The following is a 27532-nucleotide window of genomic DNA, read 5'->3' as shown; positions in this document are numbered from 1 at the left end:
AAAAGCGCTGGCAGCGCTCTGGAAAAGCTCTGGAGGTGGAACTGGGAATTGGCGTGGTTTTCCGGGCGAGCGGCTGGGAGCTGGTGGGATGGGTCCTCCTCCTCCCAGGAGCAAGAGTCCCCCAAACACAAGAAGGTCAGGGTTTCAGCTTCACCACTCTCTTATCCTCCTGGATACTAAAACACGGAGGGGCTGGCCCGCTCTTCCCGAAGGTCCATGAATCAGCCTCCAGGACGGAGGCTCTGCGCCAGCGCGAAGCTATGATTTATGGGTCGGAGACGCGCTTCAGGTGCACGGGGACTCTGTGAGCGGATTAACCTGTCCGCATAGACAGAGCCTTCCCGCAGAATGAAGCTGCTGGCACAAGCCGTCTTTGGGTACTCAAGGACCGTGCAGTCCAGCTTTTACAGATTTTACAGAATACAGATGAAAAGGCGCTCGCTTTTGCCAGTATTGTCTTTGTTCCAGGTTTCTTTACCGCCGCCATCATCTGACAACGCGCTGCCCTTAACGCATCTACCAAAACTGCTGCCGGGGTTGGAAACGACAAAGGTAGGGAAGTCACAAGGAGTTTTCGATTGACATAGAAAATAACGTCAACTTACAGGAAAATATAACTCCGTACTTGTTTCGTATTTTGTTTTTACTGGAATGAAAAGGTAAATGCGATCTTTCACAAGCTGTTGTTCACCAGAAAAAAGCCTCTAACAACACGCGCTGACTGCAAATGCCGGATTTAAATATTCCATACAGCTGTACTCGTGGAGAGCCGACAGAGAAAAATCCCCTGCGCTCTCTTCCCCCTCGTTCAGCAAATCAGGTGGAGCGTTTTGAACATAAATTCAGAAAGTATTTTCATAAACAGAATATTTCGGCAGTTCAGACTGTGGTTTTAAGCAGTTCTGACTCTTCTCACATTCCCTTCCTATGTCTTGGTGGAAATAAATCAAACTCTTAAGCTGCTGCAATAATCTCTAAGAGACAAAACAGACGGAAAAAACAATGGGATAGGGTACCTTATGAGTAACATTTTGGCAACAGAAACCTAATGCCTCTGTTCTTTGCCTAAATGTTTAGACTTGCAGCTGCCAAAACCGAAATAAAATTGTGTTTTGTTTTTTTTTTTAAATATGTGGTACGTTTTATATATAGCACACTTCATTTAGGAAACAAAAAGTAATATAAATCTGCATAGGGCAAAAAAGTACTCTAAGAAGGAAAATACTTTAATATTCGTCACTAGATTTTGTAACGGACCCCCAGAAAGAAAGGCGGCAGTGCAGGCACACACGGACATCGCAGTCCTTGGCATCCGCAGCCGGAGATCCACCAGCCTCACGCAGGGGGTCGGGAAGGGCAGTCCTGATTCGAGGCGAAACGGAACCGAACTTCTGTTTTGTAATTTTACTTTTTAGCTGGGCCTCTTACGACTGACTAAAGTCTGAAATTAACAGCACGCTGTTCAGAAACCGTCCACTCTCGGAGCGGTAAGACCTGATTACACCAAGGAACGGTGCGCACAGAGGCTCTTGCCTGTGCTTCCTGCTGTAACAACCAAGGGCAGCCCACTTCGCTGTTTGCCCCGTTAGAGGGTCGGAAGCGGAGAAGCGTAGAGGGGTCCCACCTATAGGGAGGGGCGGACCAGACAGGTAACCCAAAACTGCCCAACAAGGTATTCCATCCCATCTGCATCGCGCTCAGTATAAAAGCTGAGGGATCACAGGGCCCAGGCTGCTCTGGCTCGCTTTCCTTCAATGGCCGACGTCTGAGGAGGACCCTGTCTGTTTTGTCTGCCTTTGATCCCGATCCGAGCATTCCTGACTGATCCGAACAGTCCATCGCTGACTCCAGTCTGGGACCTTCCCTGCGTCTGCTGGTAATGCGATCATCATCCTGGGAGCTGGATACGGTTTTGTCTATATTGTATAGGGTTTTTCTTATTTTATTATTATTTCTTATTTCCTGATTTATTATTATTTTCATTAAAGTAGTTTAGTTCTTTTTCTAAACTCGTCAATCTCCTTATCTCTTCCTCTCCTCTCTGAGGAGAGAAGGCGGGGAGGGCCATCTGTCCTTCCAATCGGCCAATCCGGCCAAAACCTCGACAAGGGCAGATGATGCTGGGCAGTCCCAGAGATGCTCCCATCTGTGGCTGGTGCTGGGATGAGCTCCTGGGGATCCCCCGAGGCCCGGGAAGACGTGCCGTCTCCCTCCTGGATGGAGAAGCAAGTCAGACAGGATTACGGTGGGAACCATCGCGTTGATCAGGCACGGAGCTGCCTGAAAGGAGCCCTGGAGCAGCATCGGTTTTTACTCCTTTTATTACCTTATTCTGCTTACCACGTTCATCCCTTTCAAACCCCTCGTCTCTCCCAGTTACACAGCTTGCCCTGCGTGCTCTTACCCCAGTGGCCCTGGTTTTGCTCTCCCGATACCCCTTTCTTGGTATTTACTGTACAGTTTTCTTGACAATCGGCCACAGCAATCTGCTAACTCCCTATTTTATTATTTACAAGACTTGTCCGTTTCTCACACTGCTATCTTGATATTGCAGCCGTAAACCAGGGTGAGCCTGGACAGCACGGACATGACTTTCTCTTCATGGCTATGAAGGTTCAACGGTTTATTTCTATTTTGTTTGTGCTATTATATGGCCAGGATGGGCCACTCGCTTGGGCAGTATTTGCTTTTGATATAGGTAGTTTCTCACGCTGCTGTCTCGGACAACACACTCAGGACAGGTCGTTTGTCTGCGTACCTCGATGCAGCCACGGCTCATCCTTTGCTACCTATGCGCCTGTTTGATTTTTCACGAACAGCCAACCGATTTCGTCAAGGAAAAGGCATTTTCTTGACATTCACTCTGTTGCAGCATGGGCAAACTCAGCCCCCACAAGCTGCCCCCGGGAGAACTTTGCTAATTGCAACCAATTGCAACCAATTTTAGTTTAACGGGAGGCCCAACGTGTTTGCAAGGACTCTTCCAGCAAAGAACCTGAGAAAAAATAGCTACAACTATGAAATTTCAGATTTAAGTACATTAAAAGTAGACCTGCACCCTGCTGGGTTTTCTTGACTGACACAGAATTATCCTCCCTCACTGGAAAAGCACATCGTTTTTTGGATGTTCTTCTGAACCAGTTAATGAAAAACAACTGAGAGCACATCTTAAAAATTGCGCAGACAGAGCTTTCATGCATTCATATAACTCTAATGTGCACTATGAACTTGCAGTGAGATTTATCAACATAGTTCATCGCCCATTCTCTGAATGAAATAAGACTAAAAGCTGGCAAAGTACATACCCAAGGATCCTTCTGCAACCTCAGACCTATAGACTTAAATTCTTGCAGAAAGTTTAAAGATATGCAGCTAATACCTTGAAAGAAATATATTTTAGGGAACCTATTTTGACTAAGAAGGGGGAAAAATAGAAATTAGAATTCGGGATTAGGGAAAGAGAAGCCCATTTTGATATACAAGTAAGAATGCGTGCATATGTTTATGCATAGAGTCATGCGGCTCAAAAGCACACACAGCTTTGGGGGTTTTTGGTTACTTGGTTTTAATCTGTTCCAAGTCATGATCCTCAAATTGTGTTTCCCATAATTGGTTTTAGCTAAGCTATAATGCACTGAATTTAGAAACCCTAAATCTTCTTCATCTTATGTTGGTTTTTGGAGATGAATATTATAATAAATTTCTTATCATACTAGTAACAACTGCAAGAATCAAGTTAAATATTTACAGTTAGGAAAAATGTAATGCTTTTATTTTTGAAGCGGAGCGGCTACGAAAACGCCCGTAAATGTTTGTCATTTTTATTTCGGTATTAATAACCAAGTTTTTATGACCTCATTCAAGAAACCCGTAAGAATCTGGCTGTTCTTTTTATATTATGTTTGTGCCCTTTACATCATTTCCTACTTCTAATAACTAATGATGATAGGTAATTACTTAACAGATGGTAAAAGCTCTTTAATTGCTTTTAAGGACTACTGAGCTTTGCTGTATTTTGGGAGCATTAACTTCTGTGACTTTTCCTCTTCCTCAGCTCATTCTAAGTTTGCTCAGCCATCGTTAAATATTCAAGGTTTTGAGCTTTTTTTTTTTTTTTCCCCCTTTTTTCTCCAGCACCACTGAATGGGAGGTTGGTGACATGCTGCTTCTGACCACTGTTATTTCAAATACGTTTCTTTCGAGAGGCCACTCTCAACACGGAGAAAGCATCACCCTTCTCTTTTCTCCTCGGGTCTGATCAGCCCATGCAAGCCCAGGGCGTCTGACCTTTAGTTTCCAGAGATGCATCTCTCTCTCTTTCCTGTAGCAACAAACTATCGGATCATTAGGAGGAGGCTTGGCGAAAAAAAAAAAGCTGGGCTGGTCTCATTAATGTCTTACACTGCATCTACATTATCTCCTGCGTAACACAGGCAGGAAAATTTCCAAATCAGAGGGGGCAAAAAAGAGGAAGGAAATTCATAGTTTAACACGCACACAGTTAGTGACCCTCTTTATACCTCCTTTGCATTTTGAATAAATTGCACATTAACTACAGTAAATGCTGACCTAATTAGTCAGGGTACACTACATGCCACAAACAACCCAGCCGAATGCTTTTTCAGTTCTAATAGTTGTTTGTCTGGGTTTGTATGCAAATGCACATGAGGAGCAGTGGTAAAAGATACAAAATTGACTGAAATAAATTCACCGCATCACAAATTAGCAAAGAGCATGCCTAGGACCAAATAATTCAATTTTATGATTGCTGCTAAAATAAACTATATGGCTGTCGCATGAGACTGTGAAACCTGAAATAATAAACAAAGTCAAACAAACAAATAAAATGAAACAATAAACAAATAAACAACAACAAAAAAAAAGGGTGATTTCTTCACATTTAGGATCAACAGCCCTCCTGGTATATAGCTCAGGTTACAACTGATTAAGTTGCGCGTTTTTCATTTGAGGGAAAGAGCTGCACAGGGAGTGCTGGGTAAACCATACACGAGTTCCGGTTCAGCATGCCCAGAGGTGGGACTCATTATTAAAAATAAATGTTTATAACCATCTGTTACTTGAAATAAAATAGGTACATAATATAACAAAGGGATTACAAGGTAGCGAAATTACAAGGCTTGCGAAACTTTTATTTGAAGGGTACAGTGCAAAGGTCTGGTTGCTGTTTGGGAGGAACTGAGTCAGCCCCACGTCGAGAGAGGCTGAACTCCTCCCTCCCTCCCGTCTTCCGCTGAGGAATGACGGCCTTTTGTCACTGTCCTACTTTATTGTGTATATATACTAAGGTAGCTGCCCATGACTCCATCGCCACCTCTTATGATGTTTGGTCAGTGTTTTAATATTCCAGTAACAGCTCCTGGAGTCACAGGATACATTTATTCTCATAACTAAGAAAAGTACGGGGCGATGTGCTTATTTTCCCCTGTACACCTCCGCATCGCTCAGAGCACAGTTAACAACTTCCCATTCGTATGCACTGACTCCAGGAATATTGCAGTTTTAGTTTTGGTTGAGAAGAAAACGATAGTTATTTGCCCAATGAAAACCCAAACGCGACCTCAACTTGTATTTTGTTCAATAATCTCTAGTACATTTAGTAAACTGCTGTTCTGAGCAGATTATGTTCAAACACAGCGCGAATACTTATAATCATCGCCATAAAAAAATGGACTCACTAGGTATTAATTTTTGATGTACTAAGCACTTCCTTTGCAATTCTATTGTCATCTGGCATCATTGTACCATAAATTTAGAGTGTTGCCTGGAACAGCTCTGCGCTGTTTTGTAACATGACTCCTTATGATTTAGCAAGTTTAAGCAGATAGAGCTGATTGTATAAGCTATTTGCATTTACTACTCTTTAGGAAGATAAGAGACACAATCTAAAAACTTTTAAAATAGAAGTATCTCTGCACGGCTTAATAAATTGTTATGAATAAGCAAAACCCCTGATTATGTTACACTCTAAATTAGCCTGGGTTTTTTACATGAGTTTGTAACCGATAGGGGAAAAAATGAACAAAGAGAACAAACCAACTGTAAGTCTTGGGAAGTGCCATATAAATCCCAGAGAGATTTTGCGCCAGGGGAGGTTTAGATGGGCTATTTGGAAAAATTTCTACACCAAAAGGGTTATCAAACGTTGGAACAGGCTGCCCAGGGAAGTGGTGGAGTCACCATCTCTGGAGGTATTTAAAAGACGTGGTGCTGAGGGACATGGTTTAGTGGTGGTTTTGGCGGTGTTTGTTTAATGGTTGGACTCGGTCCCTTCCAAACTGGAGGATTCTATGAAGGAACAAGGAATAATCACACTTTAGGGGAGACACTAGGAGGTAATTATTATGCCCCATTTTGCACTGTTTTTCTTACCTGCTACCTGCACTCTGGATCCTGAGATGCCACACAGGATTCCCTCCTGAAAAGGACTCTGGGATTTGGCTTTTGTTTTCCTGGAGATGGATCAAACACTACAGCGTACCACAGGCCGGTGTACATGCTTACTGCAAGCTTTCTAAAAACAGCGTGTGCAGTTGTTTGTAAACAGAGGTGAAAACAGAAGCTGAGAAATCGGCTGTTTCTGCAGGGAGACAAAAGCTGTGCTTACAGATTCCCAGTTGGGATCTGTGTTTCTCCCTGGCCTGCCAAACTCTTCCACTGGTCTTCTTCAACGCCCTCTCAAATCACTCAGAAAAGCCTCCTAACGTCAAGGACTGTGTGGCAGAGATAGCTAAACTCTGCTCCATGTGGGCTAGCATCCAAACATGGCTTTGGAGGGATGAGCCAAGCCTACGCTCACAGCTCCAGGAAGGGCTCCTGCCTGAAATGCAAAGGAGAGAAACACAGAGCATGTGTCTCAAACTCTCCCAGGGCGATTTTTTTCTTTTTTCTTATTCTTTTTTGTATTTTTTTAAACTTCATATCAGAAAGAAATATTTTTACGTTTTAAAATGCCAGTGAATCAAACAAAATCATGAGACTCCGCATAATTAGTGGGTATATGTAATACAGAGTATTTACTCTTGCATCCTGACAAAAGAAATGGAGTTCCCCTTATGTGCCACATTTTAAAAGCTGAAACAGAAAACAGATCTCTTCCCTGCCTGACAAAATGTAAAAGGGGTATTTTGCTGGAAAACTGAGCTCTTTTCATCAACAATGAGCTGTAACATGCTGTCTGTACTTAGAAAAGCTGACAGGAAACAACGTATTTGCATTAGGATTTGCGTATTTTTTCTTCATTTTTTTTTTTCCCGCAAACCTCATGTTCTTTCAAGTCCTCCAAGATGCACTAGAAGCAAGCACTTCGCGGGAGGCTCCCTGAACCTTACAGAATTAAAGCCGTGAATTGTCTATCGCCTTAGTTACAGTACATGATTTCCAGTCCCAGCAAGCGCACGAGGCTAATTCACAGCAAACCACAGACTCGCCGTCATTCTCAGAGTGCCCAGCCAGAGCCATTTCTGAGACAAAGCACAATCCTGAAGCCTTTTAGGCTGTCCACCCTTGATAAAAGCAAAACACACATAGGAAGGGGAAACAAAGAAATACCTATGGTTTAATTAAGGGCTGGAAAGCCACAGGTATCTTCTGATACTTGAATTAATCACAATGCAAAATTTTCATTTGCTCTATTTATTTAGATTTGCTGCAATTTCATGGCTCTAGCAGAAGGCATGAATGCGTTTTCAAGGTTCTTAGCTAACAGGTTTCTTTCTGTCTTTATCGCATTTATTTTGATTGAAACAATAATATTAGAACTGCTTCTACAGCCGCTGGGTATTCCAGCACACAACTAGCACTACAGCAAAACACCCTCAGTGCTAAAACAATCACATTAGCAGGGTCTCTGTGAATTTGTAATTGTAAAGAAAACGTATTTTCAGAAAGCAAACTCAGCATATTGACACTATTAAGCATGACAGCAGGTCAGTCTGGGGAAAGGACAAACAAATGAGTTGAAGAAAACATTAGTAAATAATATGTATTCACATCACCTGTTTCAAGCACTGCCAGAAGTCATCTGTGAGCCAAGGGTCCTTACTCTAGAGAAGACAAGAGGGACATTAACACCTGACCGGCAGAGCCCCCACAGCATGCTCCAGGATCCTCTCCACCTACCAGGCGACTGCTCGGAGCATACTTTGATTTGCTGTCTTCCTTCCAAGGCTGTCTGGGAAAGGAGAGAAAAGGAGATCTCACCTTAACAAAGAGCTGACTTGCACCCGAGATCTCTGGATTCGGGGGTCCTCTGGGGTTTGCTGGTGGAGAAGTACCCACAGAGAGCAGGGACAGTCCCCAGGGACCATCTGTATCTTCAGAAAGAAAGATGGAGATAGAAGTCATTACTCCCACACATCCTGTTTATTCTGAGATTTCAAATTCAGATTGCCTTTACTCTGTGGAGATTTCTACTCAGAGCAGGTGCACGTGGACCGGGTGCACCCCTTCAAAAACGCAGTAGAGTCATCAGAAACTAGCTCAAGTGATTTAACAGAGACTAGAGTACAAGAATGGCTGGTTTTCGGCCTTCAGTTGGAACCTAGTAAGTTCCCATGAGTAGAGTAACACACCAAGCGTATCGGGACAAACTCGATAGATCTTATTAAGATCTTTGTAGCACTGACCACTTGTGTGTCAGTGTAAGGAAATACACGCCACATCAAGCTACCACAAGAGAGATGCTTGCAAAGCCCATCCCACGCTTCGCTCTTAGGCCACAAGGATATTTCGACACTGAGTGTGTCCTGCTCAGCCTTGCGGCTGGTTACGCGGGGGGTGGATATTTGTGCAGCTTGCTGGGGAAATAAAAAGAGGAGGGCAAAGGAGCATGCAGTGACCTGCTGTCTGTCAGGGCCGGGGTGTCTGGCAGCAAAAAGAGGCAAGAGCGTGGTCCTTCTCTTCTACTGACCTCATAGTTTGATCTCTAAGAATCTCTACAGGCATTTTTCATAATATGCTAGGTTTGCCTGCATAATTAATGTGTCTGGGGAAAGGCCTCTATTGTCTAGAAAAGTACGAAGTACTGCCGAAGTGCTGTGAAAGTTTGCAAATCCAAACGACTATTTTGAAAGCTCCGAGGGAAGACTTGAAGTCTGCGAAATAAACTGCAGAGCATTTATTCATCAGCCCAACAACCCTCGCAAAATAGAGGCTGTGAATCTTCTGCACACTGGGAGGCCAGGGAGAAGAAAAAAACGTTGGTAGTAGTATCTATGTTTCTTTTATATTCTTATACTACTCTTTTTAAAAAAAAAAAACCAACCCAAACTTGTCTCCACTCTAGTGGAAGGAAAAATAATTAGAAAAAGGAAAAAGATTAGATTAAATTAAATCAAAACTTGATTGTTAACTAGCAGCTGGGATTCTGATGGTCTGGTGCTTAAACCTACATGATGCTTTCAGAAGCTCTATAGTGCAACCGCCATCTGTAATTCCAAAGCTAAAGAACAGCATGATTTGAAATAGACAATATGAAATAAAGATAACTCATAGTATTATGAGTTTACCTCCTTTTCTTTCTCTATTTAATTTTCTATGGGTACAGTGACCAAATTAAAGATAGCAACAGGTGGATATTTCTTCTGGTTCTTTTACAGCTAAAATTTTAAACGTTTTTAAAAGATACAAAATTATTGTGGCTGTGTGTCTATACCAACATCACCTTGACTACATACACCTGCATTTCCATTTATGAAAGCAATCTTTTTTAATCCTGATCTGTCAAATAACAAGCATTTTGGAATGGAATTATAGTTTTTATTTTGAAATACAGGCCTGCATGTAACATTACACCCCATAGTCTCAGTCCGTACAATAAATATTATCCATCTGATTAAAGGGGAATCCTGTTTTTTTACTGGCAAGAACAAATAATTTTATACCACAATAGTGGAGTATACATTCTGGAGAAAGGGCTCAACTATGGATGAGAATTTTTTACTATAGAAAAAGGATTACTATACCCCCATGGCCAAAAAAAAAGTTATCTTGGAAAAACGGATCACACAATTTTCTTTGAAGTCAGCCATTATGAAGTGCGTTTGTTTTTTTTTAATCCTTGGAAATCCACCTTCTCCTCTAGCAGCTTGGGGATTCTTTCCTTTATATTAAGTAAGGATAGATTTTCTTACTTATATTAAATGACTGTGGAAAGAAAAATCCTGCTTAATGCTTCATAGCAGATCTTTGAGCACAAACTTCCATACAGTGACTCTACGTTGCTCTGAAAAAATGGGAATGGAGCTCTGGTTACAGCTTACAGACTCAGGCTCTGCTCTGGACAGATACAACACGCAGGTGAAGATGAATCTAATTAGGCTAAATCTCTTCATTTCCACCCTTACACTTCAGTACGTGTTGAATGTGATTTCAGGAAGGATCATATCTGAGCTTTGGATTTTCAAACAACTGAAAAAAACACATGTGCCACTTAAAACCTCTTTTTTTTGGATCTGGGAATGCAAACTGTGGCCAGTGCCACAGGGTGAGCAGAGGAAGGGACACCAGGATACACCTCTGCAAACAGCTGCAGGAATTTAGACTTCCACGCTGCTGACAACAGTAATATTATTTGCCCCATTTAACACTGTGTGTTCAATTTTCTTTGAGCAACATTACTGTTAGTCAGCTGTCTCTAACGTTCAGTTTAGGAAAATGAACTGCTGTGTGGCTGACAAAGGTTTGAATCAAACAATGTATTACGATTTGGGGAAAATGATGGATAATATTCTTCACCAATTTACTTAACGGTTCTTTTTCGTCATTAAAAATGTATCTCTCGTAAACTGAATGCACCATATCACCTTGTAGATATGCAAGTAAGATTAACTTTTGGATTAAAATTACATTTATTTAGATTGCAGGCAGAAGCATATAGACATCTATTTCAGTAGTTTCAAGATTGTAAAAGAAAGATCAGAACGAAAAGTGCAAAAAACATTATCTAAGTAGATATGTATGCAATACTGGTGCATTCTAGCTTAACTGGAGACTGGGGTAGATAACAACACACGCTCTGCTCTTTAACTTCCTTCCCACTGGTGCCCTAAAGAAACGCTATCTGTGTTGCTTCTTATAGATCAGTAAACGTAGCCGAAGTATCTTGCGTTTCAATAATATTTCAAAGTTGCGGGGGTAACCACCAATCATACCAATGAGCAGAGTTTATTTCCTTACCTTCTTGTCTCTGTCCACTGGCGGTACGTTTCCATGTGCTTGCATTAAACTGGGGCTTTGGGGATCTGGAGTTATATTTTAGTCCCAAATCTGGGCAGGCTGTAACGCAATGGGGTCTGGCAGTGCTTCATACTTTTCAAAGCCTGAAACAGTAATACCAATACATTATTAAATGACAGTTTTAAAATGATATAGCAACAAGTACATAATTTCATAATAGCACACAAAAATTAACTGCCCTTACTATACCTTTCTATCCAGATACCTTTCTATCCAGATAGAGCGTACCTTACATATCATGGAAAAACTGGTTCTTTCGGAGGGTGCAACACGGCACAGGGTGCTTCCAGCATTTTAGAATGCTCTGAACTAGAAATCTTAAAATATTGGTTTGCCAGTGACCAGGCAAGTGCATTTCCCCTGACTGCTAACAGAAATGTATACCACAAAAATGTATCTGTTCAGAGTGTTTCTCACTGTAGCATCACTTAAACACTTGGCAGAAAGGGAGAAGAAAGAAATCTTTGAATTTGAAACAAAAGAATTTAACTAATCATGATCAAGATTAAAAAAAAAAAAAAAGTGCTTGCAAAAAAGCACAAAATATTTCCATCAACCCAGGAATTTAGATGCTATGGTGTTCAGAGATTTTCTGCCAGAGGGCTATTTTCTTCCCTTCAAGAAGTTTTGATACATCGGCAGCCATATGCTTTAGTTTACTGGCTTACGCTGATTTCAGTGACATTTTGCTTCTGATGAGAAAAATCTAAGTGATCTAAAAATCTATGTGATGTTTCAAAATGGGTTTTCACTTCAAATGTATAATAAATATGCTCAAACCTTTGGAAGAAGGTAGATTTTGATTTTGTCAAAACTTCTCTAGCAATACAATGATGAATTGTGTGTTTTGTACTACAGTAAAATAAGTAGAAGTCATGAGAGGAGAAGAATAAATTGTCACTGAATAAGACTGTGGCTTGGTGTTATGGAAAACCTTCGCTATTGTTTGACAATTACTATTTTTCACACTGGCCAGGCAACATCATTGCAGAATTTTCTTTTTCGGTCAGGAAATAGGGACCATGTGAGATGTACATCTTCTTGATTCTGCGCCACTGAAAGAGAATGGATCAGCTGACCTCTTGAGATAACTTCCAACTACAAATTTCTTTAGCTTTATGCTTCGTTTATGAGTAACAAGTCTCCAACTAGGTTCCAATGAAGGATTCATAGACTTGAACTGATCCTTGTTTCTGATCCGTGTTTTGAACCTGTGAAGTCTTTCAGCTTATGGCTTCCAGCAAGCTTGGTGCTGTTTTAAGCAACTTGATATCAATACTTTTGAGAATGAAAGAAAAAAAAAAGGAAATTGTACTTTGACCCTTATTTATGAAATAACTTCCATTCTTTTTAATCCATAAAGAGTGCATTTTTTTCTTAGAGAAAAAGCCAATTATGACATTTTTTCAGGTATGTTTTTTTCAATGAGACTCAGTTACTGCCATCTATTGATATACATTGTGAAGGGTCACTATGAAAGTGCAACTATTCACTGTACCTTTTCTAAGAGTACTGTAAAATACCAGGGGTGACAAAAGGACACTGAAAGAATGCTTCTCATTCCCAGCAGCAAAAACCAGTGATTTTGAGAAGTAAGAAAATATCAGTCCTAGTTTTGAGGGTGAGGTAAAGGCACGATCTGCTTTTATTTTAGAGGTCAATTTTCAAACAAGAAGGGCAACATCCAGATATATAGGGGTAGTCCATCACTAAATGACTTACCTAACAAACGCATCTGAGATTGCGTAGTTGTGTGATCCTCATTAGCTTGTATTGAGGTGAGTTGGCCAACGTTCAGCTCTTTAACAGCAGCCCCATCTCACCGGACACGCTCATTCTCAAAGCCTTTGGAAAACGGCCTGTTTCCAACCATCTGTGGAAGGAAGGCATTGACCTGAATTAACTAACTGAAATCAAGCCAGCTTTACAAAGGAACAAGACCAAAGGAGGAGACACACTGAATCCGAATAAGCAGCAAGTTGTGACTTTCAGCAAAGCCCTGACTACGCGATGGGGAGCAAACCATGGAAACTGCCACGATGTCTAAGCAAAGCGGCTCAAGAGCAACCTGATGAGAGTGGAGGAGAAAATGGGGAAGGGTCTGAGGTAGAATGTAGTAATTTCTTGTTATTGCGTATCACAGCAAAATACTGCCACCCCTCAATACCTCTTTTGGTTTCTCTTGTGCTGAGCAGCAAAAGCAGTCATTATCTCCTCTATTCTAAGACCCAAGGTCTGACAGCTATATAATACACCTAAGGGCTTTTTGAATATTATTGCTCTCCCTTTCGCAAACGAGTAACAAGGCTATTGCTAGGCTTTCATGGACATTTCTTCTCTCACTGCCTCTTCATCTTCAGTTGATGGTACAAAAATAAGAATTTTTCCCTTCTGAAAACAAGCTTAGCTTCTCTGTACAGAAATCTGCTTTATTAATTTGCTTTCAGCTGAGATACAAAATATCTACTGCACGCTTCCTGCATTTTGTCAACATCTTGCTAATTACTTAAATGATACAGTTTTCTTCTTTTCTTCTTCTTTTTTTTTTTTAAATGAGACATATTGGGGAGAGGGAAAGTCTGTCTTCAGTTACTCATTCCATTTATTCAAATTACAGCTTTCCAACCCAATACTGCAGAAAAAGTGCTCCAGGGTAAATTTGTAAGTCTGTTTCATTATGATCCCTTAAGTGTAATGCAATTAAAATCATGCCATGAATGACTAAGAGTTTAGAAGCAATTACTTTATGACTAGGTGAATTTCTACCTCACAGCAAATATTTCTCACATTTTTGCATGCTAGTCTTTTCAGCTGGTGCTAAGAAGATTAGAAAGATTAAATAAGCATTTATAGCCATGAAAGGAAACCAAGAGCAACACTGCTCTTGTTTGAGGAAGTTGGACCGGGGAAGCGAAGGACTCGGGCCAGCTGTGTGTCCTGCAGCACAAGCTGGAAGGTAACAAGAGGCCCGAAGACTCACTGTGTCCACAGGATCAGGCTCTTCAGAGGCTGTTGGTCCACCTTCTCCATGGTCCATTCATCTCTTGGATGAAGGTAAGGCGGGGGGTTAGTTGCAGCCGCCACTTGAGAGGTGAGGGCTAGAAAGGTGGAAGCACACACCACCATCATAGTGCAGTTTAGCACAGGAACGTGATGGACACTGAGAAAATGGCAGGGAATTAGCATTAACAAACCAGTTAATTGCTCTATTAGAGAGTGCTAAAATCAATGGATATCCTAAACAATACCAGGACTGTTGCTCAGAGAATGACAACTACTTACTCTCTACCAGGGATACACAAGTCATAGACACCGTTACCCAGTCTGGATACGGTTTTACTTTACTGTTTCGGTATTTTGACAACACAGGTTTTCCAGAATTATCACTACTCCCTCCCCATTGAGAAATCCATCACTCACATGGAAACCATGGATGGAACGATGCATATTGTTCACAAACCTTGTGGCTCACAGTAAAGCTATAAAATCACCAATCTGAGGAGTTCAGGGAGTGGTGCTCAGGGCCTGAGCGCAGGAATCAAGTCCTGAGGGTGCTTTCGGTTTCCTGACTTCCAGGTTGGAATGAAGATTATCAAGAGGAGCCGGCACTCAGCTCCTTGTCCTCAGAGCCTCTGCCTGAGTTGCGGCTCCCAAAGCTCCCAGCTTCCCTTGTGTGAATTGAGGGCACTTCTGTTGCAAGAGCTCAGCTACAACAGAGAGCTTCCGAGATTGTCACAGTTTTCAGGGTGAGCTGGTTTCCCGGTAAGATATTGGAAAAACTAGAATGACGGCCATCAGAAATTTACTTCTGATTTAACAATTTTTTTTAGAAATTATAGCTGAAACACACATAAGTGATTCCTTCAGCCATCTGAAGGGCTTCTGCCCTTCCTCATTAGGACTGTGTGGTTTGCCATCTATTTTTTGCCACGCAACATGAAAAAGGGCAAAATAAAAAGTGCACTGGCTAGTTGCTTCTCTACTAAAACGCTATGGAAGAATAATAAGTCTTTTCAACTTGAACTTCACAACTCTGTGATGGAACTCCCATTTTAAGGACTTTAAGGCTTACCAGAAGCACGTCCCTACTCTATTTCCCTTTTAAAATAAAAGTTACACTAGTTACTATTGTAACAGTCTGCATATAATCTGCTGAGAATAAATACCCATGTAATGAGCCTGAAATGATATGGTAATTTCTTAATTCAAAATAATTACATGGCTATTTGTGCCCTCTAAAATAAGGTATTACTTATTCAGCCCAAACAAATTGCTATTTGCCCAGGTTTTGAACTCTGGTAAACAGTAGCACAGCAGTCATCTGAATACTGAATCCGGAAACAATTTTATGTTAGATGTTTACTTACACAGAAACGGAAACAAATATTTGTCAAGGCAACAAGGAGATTTTAGTACAACGAAGGGAAAAAACAACAGAAAGCCCTTGAAAATGAGAACATGGCCAAGGCAGAGCGCTACAAGGGCACCAGCTGGCACAAAGTCACCTAGGTACCCTCTAAAACATTTCACAAGCTTGAAAATGTTAGATAAAAGAACTGGATTTGTGCAGTTTATTTTGGCTTGTCATTTGTGTCCGAGTTAACTGCCGATCTCCCTGCGTCGCCTGGAGATACAGCTAGGAAAGCCACCACCCAGATGAAAACTGGAAGGAAGGAAAGGAGGAAGGGGGGCAGAGAGGCATTCAAGCCATTTACTCCAGTCAATAAAACGTTTCCCACTGGCTTTAATGGAGGCTGGAGAAGGCCTAGATTTCAGAGCACTAATAAAAGATTCAAAAGTCACCTCATTCTAAGCAGTGGTAGAAGGCTTTACATTAACTTGAATAATGCGTATTTCACAGACAGGCCCTAATGTGCTCCATGCATTGAGTGAACGACACGAGTGGACTAGATGGAGTGCACTACTTTTCGTCTGTGACGATTAAATATTTGGGCCTGGAATGAAAATTAAATCCACGCTTGCTTTTGTACTCCTGTATTGCACAGCTACTACTCATTTATTCCCCTTGTCATTTAAACGCATTAGATTGAGTTTTATACCTGTATTTATATTTTTGAAGTTACTGATTTCACATAAAGGAGTGGACTTATATTGGACTTATATGCAAGAACTGGCATGCTGTTTCCTACATCCAGGGAAAAAAAAAACAAAACGGGGAATGAGCTGAAATCTGGTCCATCCCAATTAAGTACATCTTGGGTGAGAAATAAAGCTCAGTAATCCATTTTTCCACTTAAAAAATAGGCAATCGGAAGAAGCAAGATTTTCAGAGGCTCACAGATTACAGAAAAGAAATAAAACAGGCTCTGCTTTTGCAAATGTTTTCGACTTACAACAGGGCGATCCGAAAGGTATGATGAATTAAACAGAATGGCTGCTTTGCATCCAGAGGCATCTTGGATTTGCTCCTAGTAAGTGTCACCTGCTGTTCTAAACCTGTAAGAAAGAAAATGATTGCTTAGTTTCTGCTAACATATATGCCAAACAAAAAAAAAGGTAAAACTTTGCACGACTTAAGTGCTAGCATTCGTTTTTATGCACAACTTAAAATTTTTGTTGCAGCATTATGTATCTCTTAATCTATTTATATATTACAGTTGGACAATTCCGGTATTTTCACTTAGCATTCTTGCTGCAGAAAAATCAATGTTGTACTCTTTGCTTCATTTGCTGAAGATGTTAAAGGTATAATTTAGAAAACTTGACCTTACAGAAAAATTCCAAATTTTATAGCATTCATAGAGCTAGCATTAAAATCCCTCAACCCTATGTTTTGCATTGTTTGAAAATAAGCTGCATGTAAGAGTACAACATAATACTATGTGCTGTACCATTTAATTAATTCATTAATGTTTTCCAAAAGAACGTGTTTTTTCTCCCATTATTTGTATTTGTTATGGTTCAGGAAGTACACTACGTGCCGTGAAAGGTTTTCTTCCTGGAAGCAGTTTTACGGTTATTTTATCCGAGGTTACGTCGAGAGGTTTGAAGTATCCTATACATCTTTCCTGCGGCTACGTGGCTTCAGGCTGCTTTGTGCTCTTTCATGCCAGGTCAATTGAATTTGACCTTGGTTTTTGCTAAGGTTGCCTTGCCGTTCTGCATACCAGTACTGTTTGGGGTGTTCTTGATGCTAAATACCTTGCACGTTTTCATGAGAACATTTTTGAGGCCCTAAGTAAGCTCTGTACAGTTTTCTATACAGATTCTTTAAAGCCCCACAAGAGGAAAACCACCAACAAGGGGTTCTGGCCCTTTCTTTAGTTGTCAGTTGACATTTTCTTTTTTTGCTTTGGCCCAAACGGTACTGAGTGTGGTAGCTTATGACAGCACAACAGTAAATAGCCCCACCACTGTTACCTGCAAGCAACAGAGAAAATGGCCCGTAACTTCTTTGTTCCATCCCACGTTTTTTACAGTACAACTGATGAAGATTTTTAACACCTCTTGCTGCCTACAACGTTCTACTCCCTCTAGCTCTAACAGGCTTCAGCATTCAATGTTCAACATCCTGGTACCAGTAGCAGCGCACGCAGGTGCTGTTGCCCTTTTGAGTGATGATGTCCAGATTATCTTAAACAGATGAGTTAAAACTTTGGCTTTTATTCTAATGTAAGTGTCATGATATCCACTTGAATAAATTTACTTATCCATCTCAATGATATTGCTTGTTTCAGCTTGTTTGGTTTTAATTCAGGCCTGAGCTGCTCCATAATCATTTGTTCAAGTTTATGACATTACACATTGTTGACTAATAGCTTCATTTTGCTGAGTTTCCACTTATTACTGTCACTATTACAGCCTGATTTGAATTTTTCTAATCTGCCTATCCTAGCATGAATCTAATTTCACTGACGTTTAACACCGATCCTGAGGGCTCCTCGTTGACTGTTTGTCACCTAAAGATCAAATACTTTTGCTGCTGACTTTTAAAATCAATTATAATCTCACAGGACTTGGCTGAGAGGATAACCCAAAGTGAAAGGCAGTGAGTCTTAAGAGAGAGAGTTTCCCAATGCATTAAATAAGATTGATTTTCTACGTGCAGAAACAAAAGGTCTGCTAAAGGGGAAAAAAAACCCAAAAAAACACACAAAACCCCTGCAATCCAGAGCCAAGTCTTTTCTATGATACCTGGAAAATGTGAATAAATCTGTATTGTAATTGCTGAATTTTAGGATCTGGTATAAAAGAGAACAACCCCACAAAGTGTTGGAGGGACACTGCTGCAAAACTTGTGCACAAGTCCTCTTAAAGGTAGCCTTTCATCTTCCTTTAAGTGCTTCAGTTTTTCCTGTGACATCCTCTATCTTTGGTTCAATTATTAAAAAAAAAAAAAGAATCACGGAACAGCCCAAGTTGGGAGGTACCTCAAAAGATCAGCTGGTCCAACCTTTCATGGAAAAGGGAGCCTAGACAAGATTATCTAGCAACCTGTCCGGTCTCATCTTGGAAAACTCCAGTGACGGAGACCCCACCGCATCCCTGGGGAGGTTGTGCCAGTGATTGATTCTTCTCACACTGTAGAAGAATTTCTTCCTTGTATCAAGAGGAAACCCTTCCCAGTGCAACTTGTACACGTTGCCCCTTGTTGTCTCCATGTGGTTCCTCCCTCCTCTTCCTAGCCACCCTTTAAGTACTGGAAAACTTTTAGGCTACCGAATTTGAAAATTCTTAGAGGAATTATTCACGTACAGATAAGCAGGAGGGTCACTAAAACCAGATTCAAAATAAACATATTTTAAAAGCTCATTTTAACAGCATACTGAATAATCACAGAAGATTGACATAAAAACGTAAAGTTTTTGTCTAGCAATTTTTAGCAATGAGTTTCTGTTACTTGATCAATAACAGGGAAGAAGCTGGGGGAAAGACAAAGCCAGAAAGCAGAAACGTGTGATGGAGAAGCAACTCTGGGGAAGATGGAAAAGCTGCAAATAGGAAACTTGTACAAGAAGTTAAGGAGAAGACCAGATGGGCTGGCAGAAAAAGCTACTCCGAGAAGCCCAGGATAATGTAATTGCTTAACTGGCTAGCGTGTCTGAGCCAGGATCTGCAGGATTGCCCTTTACTTGTCTTTCCAGGCTGCAGATTGCTATAGGTATTCTCTTCAGCCCTTCTGCTTTCCAGTTTCTCCTTCCCACAGTTGAGAACCCCGCCATTAATGAGAAAGAGTCATTACAGAAGCAATCCAGCAGTCCCTGAGAGACAGAGGGTGACCTTTTCAGACGCATATATTGACATAGAATTCAATTTCAGAACCATTAGGAAGTAATTTTACCTAAAAATCATGTTTAGAAATATTTTCATAATGCCAAATTTTTCTTCAGAAAATTGAGTCTTGGGTCTGTTTTCACCAAATCAGAACAATTCACTGTATTAAACAGGACAACACATTTTGCTTGAAAATCAGTGATTGGCAACTGTGTTTTTTTCTTAGAATACTGCCTTATGGGAATTTGGATATCTTTAGCACAAGCGAGCAAGAGATTCAAGTTGCTGTAGAAGATTTAGTCGTGTAGTTCATTATCTAGCTACACGTATTTCGATTACTTCATCCTGGGAGGGGTACTTCTCAGCCCCACAGAGAAAATTCCAATCAAAAATGCCAAAACAAAGTATGTCAACATTTCCAAACGAATGAGTTTGGAAATCACCATATTCTGAAGGCAGGTGTTAAAAACCTCAGCTTCTCTTGAAATGAAAGCAAACACTGAAATACCCTTGGGGAGGAAAATGTGCAACTTCTTCTCATCGACTTGTTTCTATTCCCCCGTTTTCAGGACACAGCCTAAATAATGGAGGCCCTCAGCAGTGAGGCAAGAGCACAGTAAAAATGGTTAAAAAGAGATGATCTGTAAAAATCAGTAAAAGTTAGTATGAAAGACATGAGTCTAGGGAACCCTACCGGCGCAATGAAAATTTTATTTGGGGTAGAATTCTTGTAATTGAAATCTAAACACAAATAAACACATATGTAACGTAACTGTTCATGCACCTACAAGACGCTAAAAGCAAAATCACAAAGATGTCCTGTTATCAGAGCTCAGCATTAATTTACTTTCCAATTCCAGTCAATTTGTTATCACAAATGCCCTCAATTAAAATGTTTTATTGGATACAGGGTGAATTAAACCAATCTTTTTATTCTCATGATAAGAGATGCACTTAGCAGCATATAAAATAGTGATTTAATGGGTACTTAATGGTCTGAAGCTTTAAATGAACAAATCATAAATTACAGCTTTCGCAGCCTTTCACGCTTTCCCATTTGGATCCTAAAAAAACAATTTGCATTCATTATGTAGGGCTGATATACAGTACCTTGCCTCCCAACGACATTCAGCTGCATCACAATATTTGCCCCCACAATATGCTTGACACTGTTGCCTTTTTAACAACTTTTAGTTTCAGCTCTGGGTCACAATCCTTCCTTGCCAAAGGTGGACAGAATGATTTCAAACTTCTCTGGGCAACTTGGAATTTGCTGTAACATCCATATTCTGAGCAGTCGCCGACGATAAATCCATTTTTTTTATCTTCAGTTCACTCATGATTTCAAACCTGGCAGTAGGGGTGAATTTTCAAAACACCACGTGAAAACTGAGCACAAAACCTTGATAAGAAAATGATAAGTTCGCACTTCTTCCAGTGATACTATTGGAAAGAAACTCCTTCCCAAAAATAACTTTTAAAAGTAACTCCCTTTGGGTTTTTTTTACCTAAATATTTTATCTGTGTCCAAGAAGCCTCAAGTGCTTTTCTATGGGTCTTTCACATCTCAATAGTCACTGTGCGGAATGCAGCAGTATCAAACGACAGCACCATCACGCCATAGAAAACAAACCAGGAAAAGTATTAAAAACCCCCAACTTACAGAAACTAAAGCAGCAACCTATGCAAGTTCTTAAACAGAGCCATACCTATATTCTAAAACAAATTCAAATCTGTCCTTAGACTCTACTCCGATACCTGTCAGGTGGCAGTTTATGTCCCGGTCCTTCTTGCCGGGGGGAGGAAGGCAAATCGCTGCTCCCCACTGTCCGCAGCTGCATGGAAGAGAGGGTCTCAGGAGGTTACTGAGAGCGCCTTATATACTCACTTTGGAAAGGAAAAAAAAGAAGGAAAAATAAATAAATAAAAAAAAACAATTTAAAAAACAAACCAACCAAAAAGCAAAGCGGACTTCCCTCCAACTTCCATTCAAGATGTTTATAAAATAAAGAGTGTCTTGTCAAAGCGCATAAGCCCCAAATTGAAGAGTAGCTGCTACCAGACTGTAATACCTTAGTGCTTTAAAAGCAATGAAACCCAGGAGTCCACTGGCTTCACCCCAGCAGGTTCACCCCACTTTGTGCAGAAATGGCTAAGAGTAATGTTGCGCAAGTATCTTACATAGGGGTGCCTTAAAAAAAACAGGGCACGAATAAAGACGATTTTGGTTGGGTGGGTTGTTGGTTGCGTGGGTTTTTTTAACCTGTAATTATACTTACTGTATGGCCTTTTTTGCTTCCAAGTGCTTTGTGACCTGAGGGAATCAGAGTTGCCTTGCTGAGCGCCATTTTTATCCACTGACAAATATCAATCACATACATTAGTCTCCCTTTCTTCTTGAGTCACTGTGGTTTTTCAATACCTCAGTCATTTGGCAACTGGAAAAAAAAATAAAAAATAACAAAACACACACTCACACATATCACAGAATCATAGAATGATTCGGGTTGGAAGGGACCTTAAAGATCATCTAGTTCTAATCCCCCTGCCATGGGCAGGGACACCTCCCACTAGACCGGGTTGCTCAATATATATTTATGTGACTTCATTTTGGGGTAAAAATATTCTTTCTGATAAGAATAAAGTATTTACTTAAATAAAAATGATTTCTAAAAAGAAATATTCAAAGCTAAAAACAAAAAAAAACTTAAGTATTTTCTCTCATAATGTATTCTGAAGTTGTAAAACAGAATTTGTTGTTGGTGGGTTTTTTTTCCAAAATAAGTGATTCGGTGAATTCTACAAGCAATAGAAAGAATTTTACTACTACTACAAAAAAAAATAATAGTTCTAACAATTTTAATCAATTTCCTGGGATTTTTTCGCTTCTGAATTCCTACTGAGCATTCTGTATCACTACTTTTCTCTTTACCACTACTGTCTGCCAACGAGGCATTTTCGGATGGTCTCAATGGTGCCACATAAATGGGGACTATCTATTCGTTGATCCATAATGTGGTGTGTTTGCATTTTTCCCTCTGTACTGCATCATTAGCGCTTACCTCATTGTTACAGGCACTGTCATCTCTAGGTCATTTCAGTCATTTCTGCCTTCTGTGCAGTTTCCTCCCATTAAGGATCTAGGTTTGCAATAATTCTCTCTTGAGCGATTACTTTTGGAAGTACCATACTGCATTTCCTTTTGTTCTCTCTCGTATGTCCATTTTCAGCTTCTTCCATCTTACAAGCCTAACAAGTTTATAAAATGACAATATTAGTATCTCAGATGATACCTGAGAGCTTACATACTCATATTTATTTATTGTGACTGCTATCATCAGTTAACGATTCCCCCCAGTATTACAGGCTGTTTTTTCAAAACTTTGTTGTATTTTTAAAAACGAATAAACCCTTTCTAATATAATGTAAACCTATAATGTAAAATATAATATGTGAACCTTCTTTCACAAAAAATTGTTTATATCCAGAAGAGACATGTGAAATTGAGAAATGGGTGTAAGAATTTTAAAACTATTTATCAATGTATTGTGTCTTTCCAAAAAAGATTTCTACTTCATTAATATGCATGATGTAGTCAAATCTACTCTGACTCTTTGATCTGCTTCAGGGTAATATGCATTTTAATAAAACAAAAATCACCTTTATAAGTTGTCGCAAGATGCTCACTCGCTGTCCAGCTGCCCGTGAGACTGCCGGCATTGTATGTCCTGGAAACAGAGAGCATAAGCAAACAAAAAGCACGCTCCACTTTTTGGGGCGGGGGGTGGGGATAAACACAGCATCTTCTGCATTCTGCAAATCTATCACAATTGAAATTTGATTTAAAAAAGAAACAAACAGAAAAACCATCACTACTTGTAAACCACTAGCAGACCTCCAGAAATCCATCTGCTTACACTCTTCCTACTTCTGTCATCTTTCAGAGACTTTGGGTTATTAAATGAATTTTCTATGATAGCCTGCAAAGAAAGCACTTAGAAATATTGCATTATCAAGTGCCCTCAACTTCCTTAACAGAAATGCACTACAGTATACTAAATAGTCTACTGAAGCTTTGGACTAACATTCATGCACTTTTGCTGAATTTATAATATCCCAAATACCAGAACAGACTTAGAGATGTGGCAGTCTGAACCATTATCGGGGTGTTAACACGTACCAGTCCTGTAATATTATTTTTCCATAGAGATTAAAGCTTTTTATAATGAGAAAGGCAAACTGTGGTTTTTGTGGTTTGCACCTCCATTGCCAGACAGGTTTCCAGACCACATCCATAAGGTGGGCTGCTTTATGCATGTAGCCCTTTCTTCTGGTTATGTAGCCAAGCCAATGTTATATTAACCCTACAAGACCCCAAACTTTGTTTCAGAACAGTTGCGCTTTAACAGGGAGTTTCTTCCAGAGCTGCTGCTTTCTCTGTGACCTCCTCCTCCTCAGTTCCATCTACCTACTCTGCCCCTAATCCCTTTTGTCTTTATCAGTCCTCCTTGCCTCTGAGTTTGGATTATCGCAAGATCCCGGTTATCTGAAGAATTGTTTTAAAGCACTGGGTCATTTAAAAGGGGTGCAGGGTTTTTGACACATGGGTTTTATGCATGAAAATATTGCAATTATCACAGTAAATGATATTTAGAGTGAGCTGTGCCACGGTGACGAGAAAAGTCAAAGTCTGGTTAACATGCAAACAGTCCCATTTATTAACTTACAAGAAAGTGACAAGAACACTCTCACCGATTCCTTTTGCACGCTCAATATTACTATGTTTTGAATACGTTAAAAGGACAATTTTTATCTCTAAAGTTGCTCATGAACTAACAGACAACCCCACTTCAGTAAATCTTACCTTAACTTTACACCTCGTTCTTTTGAAAATGAATGTACATCCCGCTCCTGGGGGAATCCGACTTGTCAGACTTGGTCTGGTTCCAGCATGGAGTCAGACCGTGCCTGGGAAGCCCTCCCTGGTTCCACAAGACAGAAACAAACAGCAAAATCCTGGCTTCAGTAGCAATATTTGGCGAGAAATTCTAGAAATCAAGAAAGCTTTGTGCAAGAAAGCTTTTCCGTTTGAATCTTTGATATTACTATTTAATTGCAAGTTTTCTGCCAAATGCTCTTTCACGCAAAAATCCATTTGCATTTTCTACTAGATATTGACCCAAAACAGGATTAAGAAGGCTTCAGACACAAACGTAGTTTTTAGGCTTGAGAAATATACATTTTCAAATTATTTTTTACACGATCAAACAGCAACCTAAAAAAAAATAAAGCAAAAGTTATAGTTTTTCAAATGAATTTCTATTGTTCTAACCTTTTGCAAATCAGTTGTTTTGTCACTTTTCCTATTTTGGCTCAAAATTATCTGCCAAACTTGGTGAAATAGTGCACAAGTCCATCATCAGGATGAAGCTGTTCACTTTGCAGGCCTCAATCCCAAACCATTAACATCAGTGAAAGGTTTTTATTGATTGCAGTGGATGGCAGAACAAGCTGTACCCAGGACTTATTGCAAATTGCATTTGATGTGCTCCCGCTTTTTCCCTTCAGATAACTTGTGTGATCATAAGTCATAGAGAGATTAAACTTAATTTGTTACTGATTTTTTTCAAAGAATTGCCTAAAAAGAGTTCTTTCTGATATCCAACCAGTTCTAACAATCAAAACTTTCTGCATTTTTGTTTCTTTTTCAGCTCATCAGGTCTCTCTCCGGGCTTCACAGAATGATGCTTAGCAGAAGCTCGAGAGAATCTGAAGGTCCTGCACTGCTGAGAGATGAAGTTAAAATAAATGAAGCAATGCGTTCATGAACTCCGTTGCTCCAAGTTACTAGGAAAAGTTAATGAATTCAAGTTAAGCATTATATACTTCTAATACACACAGATAATCCTATCATGAAAGGTTGACCAACTACCTTTTGAATCTCTATGCAGTGCCACCCATAAGACAGGCATGCTTACAAATGAGGAACTATCAGGACTAACGAGCAGAGCAGACGGACGTTTTCCTGAAGCCGATCTCATTACCAACTGATATAGATGCCACCATATTTCCTTTTCACTTCCAAAGCCAAAATGTCAGCAAGAAGTTGCTTACAGAAAGCGATTTTTAGCTTTCCCATTGAGTAAGTTAATTGCACTCGCACTTTAAAGATTAATGGCAAATGTGTGAGGTTATTTTGGATCCTCCTGTTATGTGTGTAAACGCGATAGTATTGGTGGCAGATACAGCATAGTGTACCTCGTTGCTCCAAGGCTTTGCAGGAACAAGCAACTACACCTTCCTGCCCGCTTTGCACCTGCGATAATAACACTTCCAAACCTATTAAATACGCATTCATGTCCACAGTGAGTCCCGTTTGCTTGGATATGATAGATGAGAGCCAAAGTCTTTTTTTTTTTCTTTTTCCTTCTTTGCTTGACAGTGATATTTCTACGTAGCTATTTCTCTCACTCATACCTCATCATAATGATTGTTTTTCTCAAGCTGAACTCAGTAAGGCTTTATTGGCCTGAAAATACTCTCACTAGTGACGCCAAAATGGATTCTTAACATCCAGATTCTCACAAAGGCTGGGAGTCAAACACGAAAAGGCAACACGCTTTTTAGGTTAGTCCGCAGGGGACATACCCAGGTAGACTTTCTTGTACTTTTCTATACTTGCATCCAAAACCAAAAGAGTTGATGGTTATGGTGTAATATTTCTTTCCTTTCTCTTCATCTGGAAGTTTTATAAAGGAAGAATCACGTTTACTTTGTAAACTTTACTTTGGATTCTCCAGTCCTCACCTTATCTTGTCTGAATTTCCCTTTACCGGGCGGAAATTTCAGGGTACGATACCTGAAAAAGCTCCTCCTGCACGGTTCATCTGCCAAATACTCTTTCCAGGGCCATACACAGATAACAGAAACTAAAATTAAATCCTCATGGAGGCCATGTCCCCTCCTCCCACATCCACCTCTGGTTTTTTGCTGTTGTTTATTTCTGATTTACTCATCCAAGTTTTTTCTCGACTTAAATTAAACTGGCTGCTCTACAACTTTATCGTGTTTCTTATTCACATCTCCCACCCACTAAGAGATATTCCCTGACATGTCAGAAGACAAGCAAGCTGTCTGTTCTGCTGCCTCTTTGCATTTTTTTACCTTTTATTTCTCTTCTTTTCCCCATGTTTTCAAGTATTTCAGCAGCCTCTCTAGCTTGGTTTGTACTTTCTGTCCACTTCACACCAGACATTATTTTGGTTATGTTTTAACATGCAAAACAGATAAGTGCTACTTGAAGGCAGTATTTCCAGAAGACGGCCCTTTTAAAAACTTTATTATGAAAAACATTTTTTTCTAGAAAATATTTTACCTATCATTATAACACTATTTGCTAATTCAAGCCAAACCCATCAGTTCTTTTGGTTGGGAACAATGTTTGAATAGAAAAGGAAAAATTGGAATGCTGTGGTTGCTTCTTATCATACTGCTCTCCGGTCAGAGCATCAGAAATCGGAATCCCAGTTCTCGGCCTGTGAGTATTTTTACTTACCGTCTTCCACCTGCCACGGAAGCGTGCTGCTCATTGGACTGGTAGGCACTCTAAGGCACCACATATCGGAGCTCTGTTACTTCTTTTTCAAAACTTAAGTATCCACTGAACACAGATCAGTAATCCGAAATTCTTAGCTTAAGAGGGACAGCAACAGCAATTGGTTCCTACAAGAGTTTGGCGAGTTTGCCACTTCGTTTCTTGAACTTTTTTTTCACATCTGAAAATACAACACTTCAGTTAGACCAAAAATAACAACATCCCAGATGACAAAATAATTTTCGTGAAGGTTTGTGTTTTTCTTCAGCAAAGTATTAAGACTTGTATTTTCCTTCAGTGAAATGGGAGACAATAACAAAAGCCACTCTCTCTGAGTCATACTTAATTAAAATGCTTTAAGTTTTGAATTTAGTAGCCAAAGAAATAAATCAATTCTGAGCAGCACTAGATAATAGCAAAAGAAATGTTATGGTACCCTTAATTCTC

The sequence above is a fragment of the Rissa tridactyla genome, chromosome 5 (assembly GCF_028500815.1).
Source record: "Rissa tridactyla isolate bRisTri1 chromosome 5, bRisTri1.patW.cur.20221130, whole genome shotgun sequence".
Lineage (NCBI taxonomy): Eukaryota > Metazoa > Chordata > Aves > Charadriiformes > Laridae > Rissa > Rissa tridactyla.
This window is presented reverse-complemented; position numbering follows the sequence as displayed.